Raw genomic sequence first — 13408 nt, 5'->3', positions numbered from 1 at the left:
ACTACTCGGTGACTTGGGAAAACCCACTCAATCTGTGTGAGACTCAGCGTCCTCACCCACAAAGTGTGTGTCACCTTGGGAAATCATCACTCACCTTGTCCGATATTCTAAATGAAGACAGTAAAGGTGCTGATGGGACCCTAATCTGGCAGGCCTTCAGAATCACCAGGGAAACTATTCGAAAATAAAGATACCCGGGTCCCACTCCAGGCCTACTGAATCATGGGGAGGGGAAGACAGGGATTCAGGACGATATTTTTTAATCAGGGAACCCTGATGAGAGTTAAAATCAGTCAAGTTTGAGGATATTGGAAAACACTCTCTCTAAAGACAGTAGACAACATTTTCCTCTAATGATTCCATCCCAGCCACGTGGTGGGCCCTCAATAAAAATTTGTATCAGGGCCGCCTGGGTGGCTCAGTCGGTTAAGCATGTGACTTTGGCTCAGGTCATGACCTCACCGTTCCCGAGTTCGAGTCCTGCATCAGGCTCTGTGCTGACAGTTCAGAGCCTGAAGCCTGCTTTGGATCCTGTGTCTCCCTCTCTCTCTGCGCCTCTCCCACTCACGCGCTGTCTCTCTCTCTCTCAAAAAAAAAACATTAAAAAATTGTTTAATTGTATCAAATAATGCTATGAAGAAATTACCCAATATTCCATCTAATAAATCAGAACAAGACTCACCCTCTCCCCCAAACTACAGAACAAAACGCACCCGCTATTGTTTTACAAACGTGACCCCAGGACCAAGAAACCATTTGGGGTCCACGTCCTAGGACGAAGGTCAGGATACACACGTTCTGGCCCCCAGTCCGGCACCGATTCCCGCAGACCTCCCCAAATCCTGTGACCTCCTCTGCCCTCAGTCTCCATATCTGTGACATGAGACACTCGAAGAAGGTGAATCTCTAGGATATTTCGGGTTCAAAACTCTGTGATTCATGTACAAACCAGAAAGGGGCTGGTGACAGCCCAGCTCCCAACCTGAAGTCTCAAGAACGGGCTTGAATCATTTCATAGCATCCTGACATTTAGAAGAAACCTCGTCCCAGTGTGTTATGGATGATTCTATTCAAGTCCCAGATAAGCATTTGGAACTGTGGCTCCAGGCTTCTGGAAGGCAGTGAGCGTCTATGACTAATGACGAGCTGGAAATCCAAGGCTGACAATTTCTCACCTGGGTGATCTCATCACCACGGTGTGTGATCTGCTGGCCACCTGGGCCCGCCGTTCTGATCTCCAATGTCCAATTCTTCACAAGCAAGGACATCTCATGCTTCCCACAAAACCTCTAAATAAGATACTTTAATCTTGAAAACAGTTTTATGAATCTCAAAAAAATGCACGAAACCTGGTCTGATTGTCCAGCTATAAAAATGTTGATAACATGCCGCTGGGGGTGAACATCCAGCTCAGGACTGGGAAAGGAGGAGGTTTTAGGCCCAGCTCTCATCTGAAACAGCGGAATCACCTGTCACCTGCTTGTACGCAGAGAGGGGGGCCTCTTCCTGGAACGTGAAGGTAGACCAGATGACCTCTTCCAGCCCTAAAACTTGGGCTCTTTGGCAGCCAGAAGCCAGAGACACGACAAAGTGAGCACAAGATCAAAAATTAAAAAACCTGGACGTGTGGGTCAAATACAGTGGAAGTCAGGGGTAAATAGAGGAGGAAAACAGGGAGGGGGCCTGAAAAATTGCCACAGTACAGGACATGTTGCCCAGCGAGAACGAGGAAGCTAGATTTTCACAGCCTTCAAGCTCAGCTGTCGGCCCCGCACAACCGGCCGAATCTCTTCTCAAAACACAAGCCCGTCCAAGGCAGGAGTCCCATCCTCCAATATTGCAGCTTCTCCACCAAATCAATCAAGGGCATGGAATGTGTTTTGTCATCAAGAATCGGGAGCGAGTCTGGAGGTCAAGAAAAGTGGTGCTTCGCTGAGCTACATGGTTTTCCACGCAGGGAGACTGGCCAGCGCCCGTCCTTTCCAGAGGAATCTGTGCTTAGCTTAAACCAAAATAGACATAAAGTACTTTGCTTTTGTCTGAGCATCATTACTCCGTTTTTAGCAAAATCCCAGCCACCCCCCCTGGGCAGGTCAGATGCGTTGTTGACGAAGTGAGAAGAGAAGGGAGCAGGAAGTGACAGCCTCAGCATCTCCTTCAGAAACGCAGGCCGCAAGACGCCAAATGCGCCTGTCTCGTTCTTCCCCCTTTTCATCCGTCTAAAAATACGGTGATATTTACGTACGTGAGCTTCCTCCCCTCTCGCACACCTCTCTGTTTCATGTTCTTGTTTTTGTACACTGAGTATGCGTGGTTTGGGGAAGCAGAAACAACGGTCTGTTTAAAAAAGGAGGTGACCCCCGAGGAGCCTGGGGAACTATGGTAAAACGTGCTTCTTTTTGAACAAACTTCACCCACCCTGGGCATTTCTTCTTTCCGAACTGAGAGGCTTTGCAGCGGCAGCCTTAAGGATCCAGCCACAAGGCAGAGCCGAGGGGTAGAGAAAACAGGGAGAGAAAACAGAAGTGGATCCTTAACAGAAATGTGACCTTCACCCCCCCCCCTTTCCTTCCCACTCTGGGGGCTGTTTTGTGTAGGGCAATGAAGAGCTTGCGTGGGGTACCTAGAATCTGGGGGCAAATGAGGCACAGAGGGGCTGGAAGCCAGTGTGCCCCAGGGCCCCTCCCCACTGGCACCGCAGCCCGCCAGTCTGGATAGCCTGGTGCACCCAGCTCCAAGCCTTTACAGGATCAGACGCCGCTGGGAATTCTTTATGGAGGAGAACAGACGAAGGCCAGTGTCTTTCTTCCCCAGCTCCCAAGCTGCATCCATGGGTGCACTGTCCTTCCTCCCACAGGACCCTGGAGGTCGTCGAATGGCAGGGATATGGTCTATGCCCAGTACAGAGTGTTTGACAAGAAAAAATATATATATAAAGGAAAGCTTTTCTGATAGAGACTGTACTGAGAAAATTTGTTATCCAATAAAAAATATACAAACTGAATTTTATAACCTTTTATTTTAATAGAATTGCCTGCAATGAGATTCTACCTTTATGAAAATACAAATAATACAACCAACTGTCTCTTCTTAAACTCTCCGTTTGTTATTTTATGTAATATTCACCTCTCATCAGCGATTCTCAGATTCTCGGCACACACAAGACCCTGGGGGAGCAAGGCTAGCCTGACCACGCCTCTGCCTTTAATAGGGGGGATTAGGGAAAATGCCTGTAACTAAAATATTATAATCCTGGTAGTGAGTGAGTGTTTGTGATGAGCCAAGCCCTTTTCATGAGAATTAACTCATTTAATCCTCCTCATAGGCTCATGTAAAGGCTCCTGTTTTAGATCCGTCTTACCAGGAAGAAAATTGAGACACAGAACAATTAAATATCCTTCTCAAGATCTCTCTGCTGGCCAGGGCCTGGCGAGGGTCCAACCGGGGCCACCAAAGGCCAGGCCCCGGCTCAAACACGTCCTCAGGACCCCAGACTCAAATCCCTTCTCCTGCCCTTCTGTGCCCAGGACCCCAGGAAAGGCACTCCATGCACCCCCGTCCCAATTTCACGTACGAACCACGAAACTAAGAGTTTCAACGTCTAGACGTTGTTAGTATTAAATGAGCTAATGCCCGGCGCACAGTAAGCACTCAATAAAGGCTAACTGTTATTAACAAAGTGCTGTAAGAAATAAATTCCATCCAGGCTGATTAAAAAGGCTTCCTGCAAAACACAGCACGTGTGCCTGAACCTGAAAAATGGATTCCTTTTTTGGAATATGTTGAATTGTTTTTCTGAAGCAGAGTCTCACACGTGGGGTGGGAGGGAGATTTTTCACGGAGGTCAGTGGATCAGACCGTAAACTGATTTTTTAAAAGCGAAGAAAGGCACTGTAAACATGCAAGTTCCGAATGCTGAGTTGGGTGTGAGTAGAACCAGCCCAACACGTGTGGCCAGCTGCTCCCGGAGGTGAGGGATGATTTGGGGGTGGGAAATGCCTTCAATCTGCATTTAATCCCAGAAGTGCTATTTGGCATTTTAAACAGTATCACATAGTGCTTTGGCAATTCTTCTTAAATTTAAAATATAAAAGTAATAAATACTTGCTGGAGGAAACTGGAAAATGTCAAAGAAAGAAAGAAAAAAAAGAAAGAAAGAAAAAAAAACGACTATTTCCATTTTGTGTATTTTCTTTTTGCCTTTTCTTTCTGGCTTTTATGTATATATTTAAAACGTATTTGTTTTTTACATTGCAAAATAACATTATTCTGAGGGTGCCCAGGGGGCTTTGTCAGTTAAGCATCCAACTGCGGGTCAGGTCATGATCTTGTGATTTGTGAGCTCGAGCCCTGCATCGGGCTCTGTGCTGATGGCTCGGAGCCTGGAGCCTGCTTCCAATTCTGTGTCTCCCTCTCCCTCTGCCCCTCCCCCACTCGACACTGTCCTCTCTCTCTCAAAAGTAAATAAACGTTAAAAATTTTTCAAAAATAAATAACATTCTGAAACATTATTTTCAAAATAAAGACTAGAACAAAGAAACGCTTAATTCCCCTGCCCGGATATAGCTGCCACTAATATTTCTACGTACAGCCTTTTGTGTATGTTATAAACATGTATGGTAAGCAGACATACTTATTTGTATAGTTTTTGCAAAAAAGAATCGTTCGATTTTATATAAACAACGCTATTTAACAGCACATCTCGTGTCGCGACTTGTCTTTCTCACGTACGGCGGGAGTATGTTCTCCCAGCCCAGCTAGTAACTGGGAAATGCGGAGGGGTGACCCACAGAGAAGAGTACAGCCTTCGGGGTCATGCTGCAGGAAGCCGTGACCTTCACGTGGCCTAAACGAAACTCAACAGGCCAGACTTTTGGTTACAAAGACATAAGGCAAACAGTGTTCCGTGCCTTTCCCAAAACATCCTGAGGGATGTCAACCCTGCATGCACAGCTGTGGGGAGGGTAAGTGTTCAGTTTAGTACTGATAAAAATTATTATTATTATCCTGTAATAGCAGTGACCAACCTTACAGTGCACGTCCTGGTTGGTACCGGACCCTGTTCTAAACACTTCACACATTGGGGCGCCTGGGTGGCTCAGTCGGTTAAGCATCCGACTTCAGTTCAGGTCATGATCTCACAGTCCATGAGTTCGAGCCCCGCGTCAGGCTCTGTGCCGACGGCTCGGAGCCTGGAGCCTGCTTTGGATTCTGTGTCTCCCTCTCTCTCTGCCCCTCCACCTTCATGCTCTGTCTCTCTCTGTCTCAAAAATAAATAAACGTTAAAAAAAAAAAGTTGTCTTAAACACTTCACACATTAACTTAATACTCGAGAAGTGCCCATTGTCCCCATTTCACAGATAAGGAAAAGCTGAGGCAAGGGTAGATTAAGGAACTTGCCCCAGGTCACACAGTGAATAATCTCTGGAACCAGGATTCCAATCAGCAGGATGACCCCAGGGCTGAGGCTCCCACACGTTCCTGTATATCAGAACTGCCTTTAAAGGCCCCACGTCCGGGCTGCACCTTCACCAGTGGAAAGAACGTCAGGTGACGGCAGCCCGGGATCCCCAGACGCTCCAATGTCAGGGATGTGTGGGACCCACAGTCTCGAGGCCCGTTCTCTTAACCACTGTGTTGATCACACGCGGGGCATCTGTGTCCAGCCGGCTGTGCCAGCAGTGACACGGCTTCCCGGAAAGTGAGGTTTAGCCGGGGCTTGGACAAATGTGTGGTTGTGGTGTCCCGGCCAAGCTGTATGGTCTACCCTCAGCTGTCGGTGAAGACTGGGTTCCAAGTTGGTGTAACTGACCCAGCCACCCAGGCGCCCCGACCGGGTTTCAAGTTGGGAGCCAGCTAGTCAGAGAGGGTTCATGAGGGCTACGTTTAGGTCTTTCCCAGGTGACCACGTGTCCTGGTTTCCTGGGGCAGTCCCAGTTTTCACTGGCTGCCCTGACACAATTATCGATAATGCCTTCTTACGTTCTCGAAATTGTCCTAGTTTGGGTGATAAATCACTCCACCTCTTACCCACTGAGACCTATACTCTCTACTCATTGAGGATATCACTGTTCTAAACAATGTTGGTTTTCATGTCCCTTCCCCCAACTAGATAGAGTCTCCATAAAGACAAGGACCCGATTCTCATTCTCATTCCCCGATTTACGCCCTGCAGAGAGCGCCGAGCCGGTGCGGCAATGGGCACACAGTGTGTGTTGAAGGACTCGGGTGAGAAGAACCCCAAGAAGCCCATTCTGGAAGCAGAAACGAAGGGCAGCCTGGACAACTCAGACTGACCTGCTCAGGGGAACATCGGGACCCAAGGCACAGTGATCACACATTAGGGTCACATGCTGAGGACCAGCATGGGCAGACCTGGGAACTCTATAGGAGCCCCCACACCCCCCTAAGAAGAATGGCCTCCCCAAAGATTTGAAGTAGAGGGGGCCTCTGGGTAGCTCAGCCCATTTTGGCTCCGGTCGTGATCTTGAGGTTCGTGGGTTCGAGCCCCGCGTCGGGCTCTGTGCAGACAGCTCCGAGCCTGGAGCCTGCTTCAGATTCTGTGTCTCCCTCTCTCTCTCTGCCCCTCCCCTGCTCTCTCTCTCTCTCTCCCTCTCTCTCTCAAAAATAAATAAATGTGAAAAAAAAATTTTTTTGAAGACTCAGGGCCACTGACATGGAGATGAAAAGACAGCAACTTCATCTGAAACCCCAACTGAGCAAAACAGGCCGTGAGAGGGGCGCCTGGGTGACTCAGTCGGTTATGCGTCCGACTTCAGCTCAGGTCACGATCTCGCGGTCCGTGAGTTCGAGCCCCGCGTCAGGCTCTGGGCTGATGGCTCAGAGCCTGGAGCCTGCTTCCGATTCTGTGTCTCCCTCTCTCTCTGCCCCTCCCCCATTCATGCTCTGTCTCTCTCTGTCTCAAAAATAAATAAATGTTAAAAAAAAAAATTAAAAAAAAAAAAACAGGCCATGAGAACATCCTCGAACACGGATCTTTGCTTTTACCCCTCTCATTCCTTCCTTGTATCAGTCAAGCTATACTAAGTGCTGGCACCCTCCTGTCTCAATAGAAGGTCAATGCTCCTTCACACAGCCCTTCAATACAGGTGTCTGGGGTAACCCGGGGGCACAGACCCTTTCCATGTCAGGGTCCCCACCATCCCCAGCGCCTCTGGGCACACTGCTAGATGTCTGCTCCCAGCCAGGGGGCTTGCACAGGGGCTGAGGCTTCTATTGGCCAGGCCTGAGGCTTACATCATCTCGCCTGCATTCTATTGGCCAAAGTTGGTCACATGCCACAGCTAACTGCAAGGGAGAGTGGGAAATGTAGTCCATGTACCCAGAAGGACCCGGGAAAAAATTCGGTAAATAAGGAGCTCCAAGATTTCTTCCTAGAAAGGAAAGTCAAAAGTCAAAAAGCTCCATTCATCTACTAGAACTGCCACAATGAAGCGTCACAAACGGGTGGCGTCGAACCGCAAACATTTACCCTTTCACAGCGTGGAGGCCGGGTCTGAAATTAAGGTGTGAGCAGGGCAGCGCTCCCTCTGAAAGCGCTAGAAGAAAATCTGTTCCGTGCCTTCCTGTTACTGTCTGGTGACACCTGCACCCTCTGGCACGTCTGGGCTCCCGGCTCCGAACACCAGCCTCTGCCTCCTCCAACACGTGCTGCTCTCCTTGTATGTCTCTGTGTCTCCCTCTTCTCTCTCTCTCTTCTTAAGTCTCTTCATCTGTTTCGAGGGTGGGAGAGAGCCAGAGAGAGAGAGGGAGAGAGAGAGAATCCCAAGGAGGCTCCACGCCGTCAAGGCAGAACCCTACGCGGGGCTTGATCCCACGAACCATGAGACCACGACCTGAGCCTCCCTCTTCTCATAAGGACACCGACCAGACTGGATGGCGGGCGTCCACATCATCTGCAAAGACCGTATTTCTAAGTGAGCCCACATTTGCTGGCACCAGGGCTTGGGACTTGAATATACGTCTCTGGCAACGCAAGTCAACCCAGAAGAAACAAAGGGCACGAACTTGTTAATGTGTATTTATTTTTGACAGAGAGAGAGAGAGAGAGAGAGAGAGAGAGAGAGAGAGAGCATGAGCGGGGGAGGGGCAGAGAGAGAGGGAGACACAGAATCGGAAGCAGGCTCCAGGCTCTGAGCTGTCAGCACAGAGCCCGACGCGGGGCTCGAACCCACAGACCGCGAGATCATGACCTGAGCCGAAGTCAGACGCTCAACCGACTGAGCCCCCAGGCGCCCCAAGGGCATGAACTCTTTAAAGGTGTTTGCTCTCACACCGCTTCCAAAAAATACTCTGCACACAAACCAGCAGCAGCAGAGAGCATAGGTGTCCTCCCACCTTCCCCCAACCCAGGAGCAGTGTTTTGATTTTCTTCCTTGTTTTCGCTGTCTTGATTTTTGGAAATTCGTTAAGTGAACAACAGCGTCTAGTTTCCGTTTTGATAAGGCACCCCTCAGGGAAGACCCAGAAAGTGGGAGAGGGCCCAGGAATCACGTCGTCCAGGCCCAGGGAGCGGAGAGTGTTTGCTGGGCAGCGGGCCGGCCGTCCCAGGGCACAACGCAGGCAGGGACTTGGGAACATTTCACTGGTGGTAGTGAAATGCCGAAATCGTTTTCTCTGCCTGCAGAAAGCCAATATCAGAAGGCAGGAAGGACAAAACTTTCCATTTATCCATCCGAAATTAATGTTTCCAGCCAGGAGGGCTGCAGACAGCCAGCTGCCGGGGCTGCGAGTCCTGTCTGGTTTGCGTGTCGCCGTGGCAAGTGCGGGCTCGCGGTTGCCAGGAATGAGTGTGGCAGCGACACTGCGAGCAAGCAGTCCACAGAGCGGCTCCCGGGCTCCTTGGATGCCATCACCCGTCAGAACACTCTGTGCTTGGTCCAGAGCTATCCCGCACCCGTGAATTATTCATACCAGCCACCTTGTGATATGTGATCACATTCTGGGCAGGATGTCAGCCAGGGAGAAATGGGTAAATGTAATTTGTGGTCTCAATTTCTGTCATAGTTTCAGTCATTATTTTTCTCTCATAACTCTCCATCTCCCTGCCGTATTTTCCCTTCTCGGGTTTTTAATCAGAGGGATATGTCAAGAGCGAATCTGAAAGCCTCTTCCTTCCTTCTGCCTGTGCTCTCCCGTGACGAAGAGGTAATATGTTTACGATACGTATTTTATTACCTTTGAGCGCAAGTAATTGCTATGGTTATTTCTGTTGGCCTTAAAAAACAAAAAAGCCAGCTCTTTGGCCAGCAAGGGAAGTTTATGGAGGACTAGAAGAGGAATCGCAACCCGGACACGGGAGTTTGGGTGAGCAGGGGGTGAGCGTGGAGAGCAGGGCAGAGGGGCTGGCTTTTATAGGCGAGGGTGATGGGCGGGGCCCCTTTGCTGAGCTCTCATTGGCTGGACTGTTGCCAGGCGAGGGGAAGTTCTGCCTTCCACCTTCAGGTAGTGAAGTAGGTTCCCCCCGTTGGCCGCCTGATGGCAGTGCGACAGAGCGCCCCCTTCAGGGCTTTCCCACTCCGTTTTAAAGGAGGGTTCCTCTACCACCACATCTTTTATTTTTTTAATTTAATTTTTTATTTTTTTAAATTTACATCCAAATTAGCATATAGTGCAACAATGATTTCAGTAGATTCTTTAGTGCCCCATTTTTTTTAACGTGTGTTTATTTTCGAGAGACAGAGAGAGTCAGAGCGTGAGTGGGGGAGGGGCAGAGAGAGAGGGAGACCCAGAATCCGAGGCAGGCTCCAGGCTCCGAGCTGTCAGCACAGAGCTGGACGCGGGGGTCGAACTCACAAACCGCAAGATCATGACCTGAGCCGAAGCCGGACGTCCAACCGGCGGAGCCACCCAGGTACCCTTCACATCTTCTTGAACACATATTTTCCTATCCTTTATTTTGAGCATGGTTTGAATTTAACGCACCTTTCAATCTGTGCTCCCAAAGGAAGTGGGATGGGGAACCCACTTCTCACCTCACAGCACACCTGTCACTTTCGTGGCGTCACCTTCTCTGAGAAGGGGAACGATCTCCCTCTCTGCTCCGTGGGTGAGTCGAGAATCCCTTCCACCACCAGGTAAGCCCGAAAATGCCAGCTGTGATGACCAAGGCAGGGAGGTTGATGGAATGAAATGGAAGTGGAAAAAAAAAAATCATGGAACTGCCAAGCTGATCTCAGTGAATGAAAGGTTTGGGGGATTAGAGATTCAAGGTGAGCTCCAGGTAGACTCAGAAACCCAGTCCCAGAGGCTGCATCACTGACCTAAAGTCCTTGAGGTTGACAACATACCCAGGGCTTGAACCCCCCTAAATTGGGTCCAAGTCTATGGCTCAAAGGGTCTGTCTGTCTACCTGTGATTCGCTCGTCCCTTCAGCCTTTCGACACAGATGGAACCACTGTGTGATTTCCCCCCGAGCACAGGGTTAGATCTCACAGGTAATGGGATCCGATGAGAAAACTGGATTTCTCTGAGCCCATTTGCTTTCCCAAGTGACAGGTTGGACCTCACAGCCGTTCACGTTGACCCCAACACCATCCAGCCCATTGGCCTGCAGAAGGCCGTGGGAGCGTGCACATCGCAGCCCAGCCTGCCGCGGGGCCTTGGGCCTAAGACCGAGCCAGACTCCAGCAAAGCTCCACCACTCCCAAGCTCTGCACTCCTTAAGGGAAGCCACTTAACCTCTCCGAACCTCGCTTTTGTCATCTGCAGAATGGGGAAGAGAAGAGATTACCCAAGGGCACTGAGTCATGAGGAGGCAATGGAGTTTTGCAAAGTGAGCCTTTTAAAGCTTAGAGGCTAGATTGGGAAACATCCAGGATTCAAAAGTCTCCAAGAGCCCTAACTCCCTCCGGACATATCCAGTGTCTACCCTCACCCCCAAAGCTGTACAGGATCTGACCCGTCTACCTCTCTGACTGCACGTTGGTCGTGACCTCTATGCTGCTCCCGGGACACCCAAAAACTAGCCACTCTCACCTCCAGGCTCTGCACTGGCTGCCCCGCTGCCTAGAAGACATTTACCCAGATGCCTTCATGCTTCCTGCACTCCCTTCCTCGGGGTCCCCACTGACATCACCACTCAGAGGAGCCTCCCGACCACCCATGCCCTTTAGTCCCCTTGTCCAGCTCTTTCTCTCTCCATAGCCCCCGGCACCACCTGACCCATTTTGCATTCACTTTATTTATTCATTGCCTGCTAACCCCTCTGGAAGGTAAGCCCGGTAGGGGCAGGAACGCAGGTCTGTCTTCGATGGTCCCAACCCGGGTTCTGCCATGTCACAGGCAGGGGTCTGGGGCTACTTGGGAGTTAGGCTGGTGGCCTGTTGCTCAACTGGCTGGGGTTCGGGGAGAGGGGGACTCAGAGCACTCCCACATTTCTGGCTCAGTAAGTCTAGGGCCCAGGGCACATGGGCCATGGGGCGACCTAGCTTCGAGATGCTCCCCACCCCTGGTCTCTGTGCTCCCCAGCCATGCACAGGAGCCTCCGTTTGAAACTAAGAAGGGAAGAGTCTGATTTGGGGCTGCGGGGGAGGTAAAGATGATGGAGGACTGGCATATGCTCTTAGCTGTTTGGAATGGAGCTGAGCCCAAACACTTACATGGGGGAAGGTACCAGCTGGAGAAGCGGGAACTGGGAGGGACTGTGCGGATTCTGGGCATTAGTGGGGCCGCTTGGAACCAGATGACACCGTGTGGCGTGGCGTTGGGGGCTCGTTCTCCAAGAAGGCAGCCTCGGTGTGTCCCGGGGGGACACGGGCACAGACATTGGCTCTCGCTTGAGGGTCCCTGACAGCGGAGGCTGTCCCTTTGAGGGTCTTGAGGGTGGGCAACAGAAAATCGCAACGGGACGGCTGGGAGGGACAGGGGTCCTCCCGGGTCAACACCCAGATTGCACACCAGCCTGAAGTTCCTTGGGGACGTAGGGCTACCCTAGCGTACCTTGGAACGGGGACTGGGGGTCTGGCGGGTACTGGTGCAGTAGAAGGAAGGACTGGGCAATTGCTGTTCTATAAGTTGTGACATTTGGTGACACACGCATGTAGTGGCTGTGCTTTCCCTGCACGGCCATAGCTACTCACGCTACTCGTGTAAGCAGAGTGCCACATGCAGCCACTTACGCCAGGTTTTCTCAGCCTCCACACTACCGACATTTGGGGCAAAGTATTCTCTTTTTTGTTTGTTGGGCTTGCACTGTAGCATTGTTACAAATCGTGTAAACGTACACGACGAAACGCTGTTTTAACCACATTTACGTGACCCGTTGGGTGACATTCACACTGTTGTGCAGCCATCACCACCGTCCCCACCTCCAGACTCTTTTCATCTTGCAAAACTGAAACTCTGTCCCCATTAAAGCTAACTGCCCTTCCCCCTTTACCCAGCCCCCCCAGGCCCCCACCATCTACTTTCCGTGTCCATGAATGTGACTCCTCTAGGGGCCTCTCATAAGTGCAATCCCACAATGTTTGTTGTTTGGTGACTGGCTCATTTCGCTTGGCATAACGTCCTCAAGATTCATCCACGTTGTGTCATATGTCACGATTTCCTCCCTCTTTAAAGCGGAATATTATTCTGGGCAAATGGTTCTCTGTTGCAGAACCATCCAGTAGGAAGATCGCCAGCGGCCGTGGCCTCTGCCCACTAGATGCTAGAAACACTTCCTTCCTCCCAATCATGGCAACCAAAAATGGCTCCAGACTTTCCCCAACGTGTCCGGGGACTAGGTGCACTCACCTCTGACAACTTGCGTCTCCCCTGCATGTACCGAATGCCCCAAAGAGCAGCCGTACCCCTGCAAAGGGGCAGGGGCACCTCGGGAATGTGCACCCCGCGCCCGGCCACAGCTCAGATCCCAAATCCCATCTGCAAGTAACATCCGCACGCATTTCATGTCAGAATCGCTTAATAACATTAGGGCAGATTTTCACAACAACAATCTCTAATAGCAGTAATAATAATAAAACCCCTCTCTTTTCTTAAATCCACATCAAGCATATGGCAAGTCATGTGCTGGCTGCATTGCCTCCTGCAGACCGAATGCTGGCCTCTTGTTTTTAACCTTCCGTCTGGGGAGACACAAATCCTGCTTAGAGTCAAACCCCAGGAGATGCGTGAAGCATGTAGGAGTCAAAGATAAACAGGCTTGCTTTGCCCTTGGACACATAAGCTGGATTTTCTTTAGTAATCCAGTCTCTTCACGGAAACAGCCAAGAGCCGGGAAACTTTACAGCACAATCCATAGTGCGCACACACAGAGACACGCGCACGCACACACACACACACACACACACCAAAAAGAGTGAGTCTGGCAGACCAGGCGGCTGACAGCCACAACTTGGGCAGTGTTTCAGCCCGCTCACTCCCTCCTCCCAGACCCCGCCAACAG

This window comes from Panthera tigris, chromosome E1, assembly GCF_018350195.1.
Source record: "Panthera tigris isolate Pti1 chromosome E1, P.tigris_Pti1_mat1.1, whole genome shotgun sequence".
Lineage (NCBI taxonomy): Eukaryota > Metazoa > Chordata > Mammalia > Carnivora > Felidae > Panthera > Panthera tigris.
The sequence above is the reverse complement of the archived record's forward strand: the minus strand, read 5'-3'. Positions refer to the sequence as shown.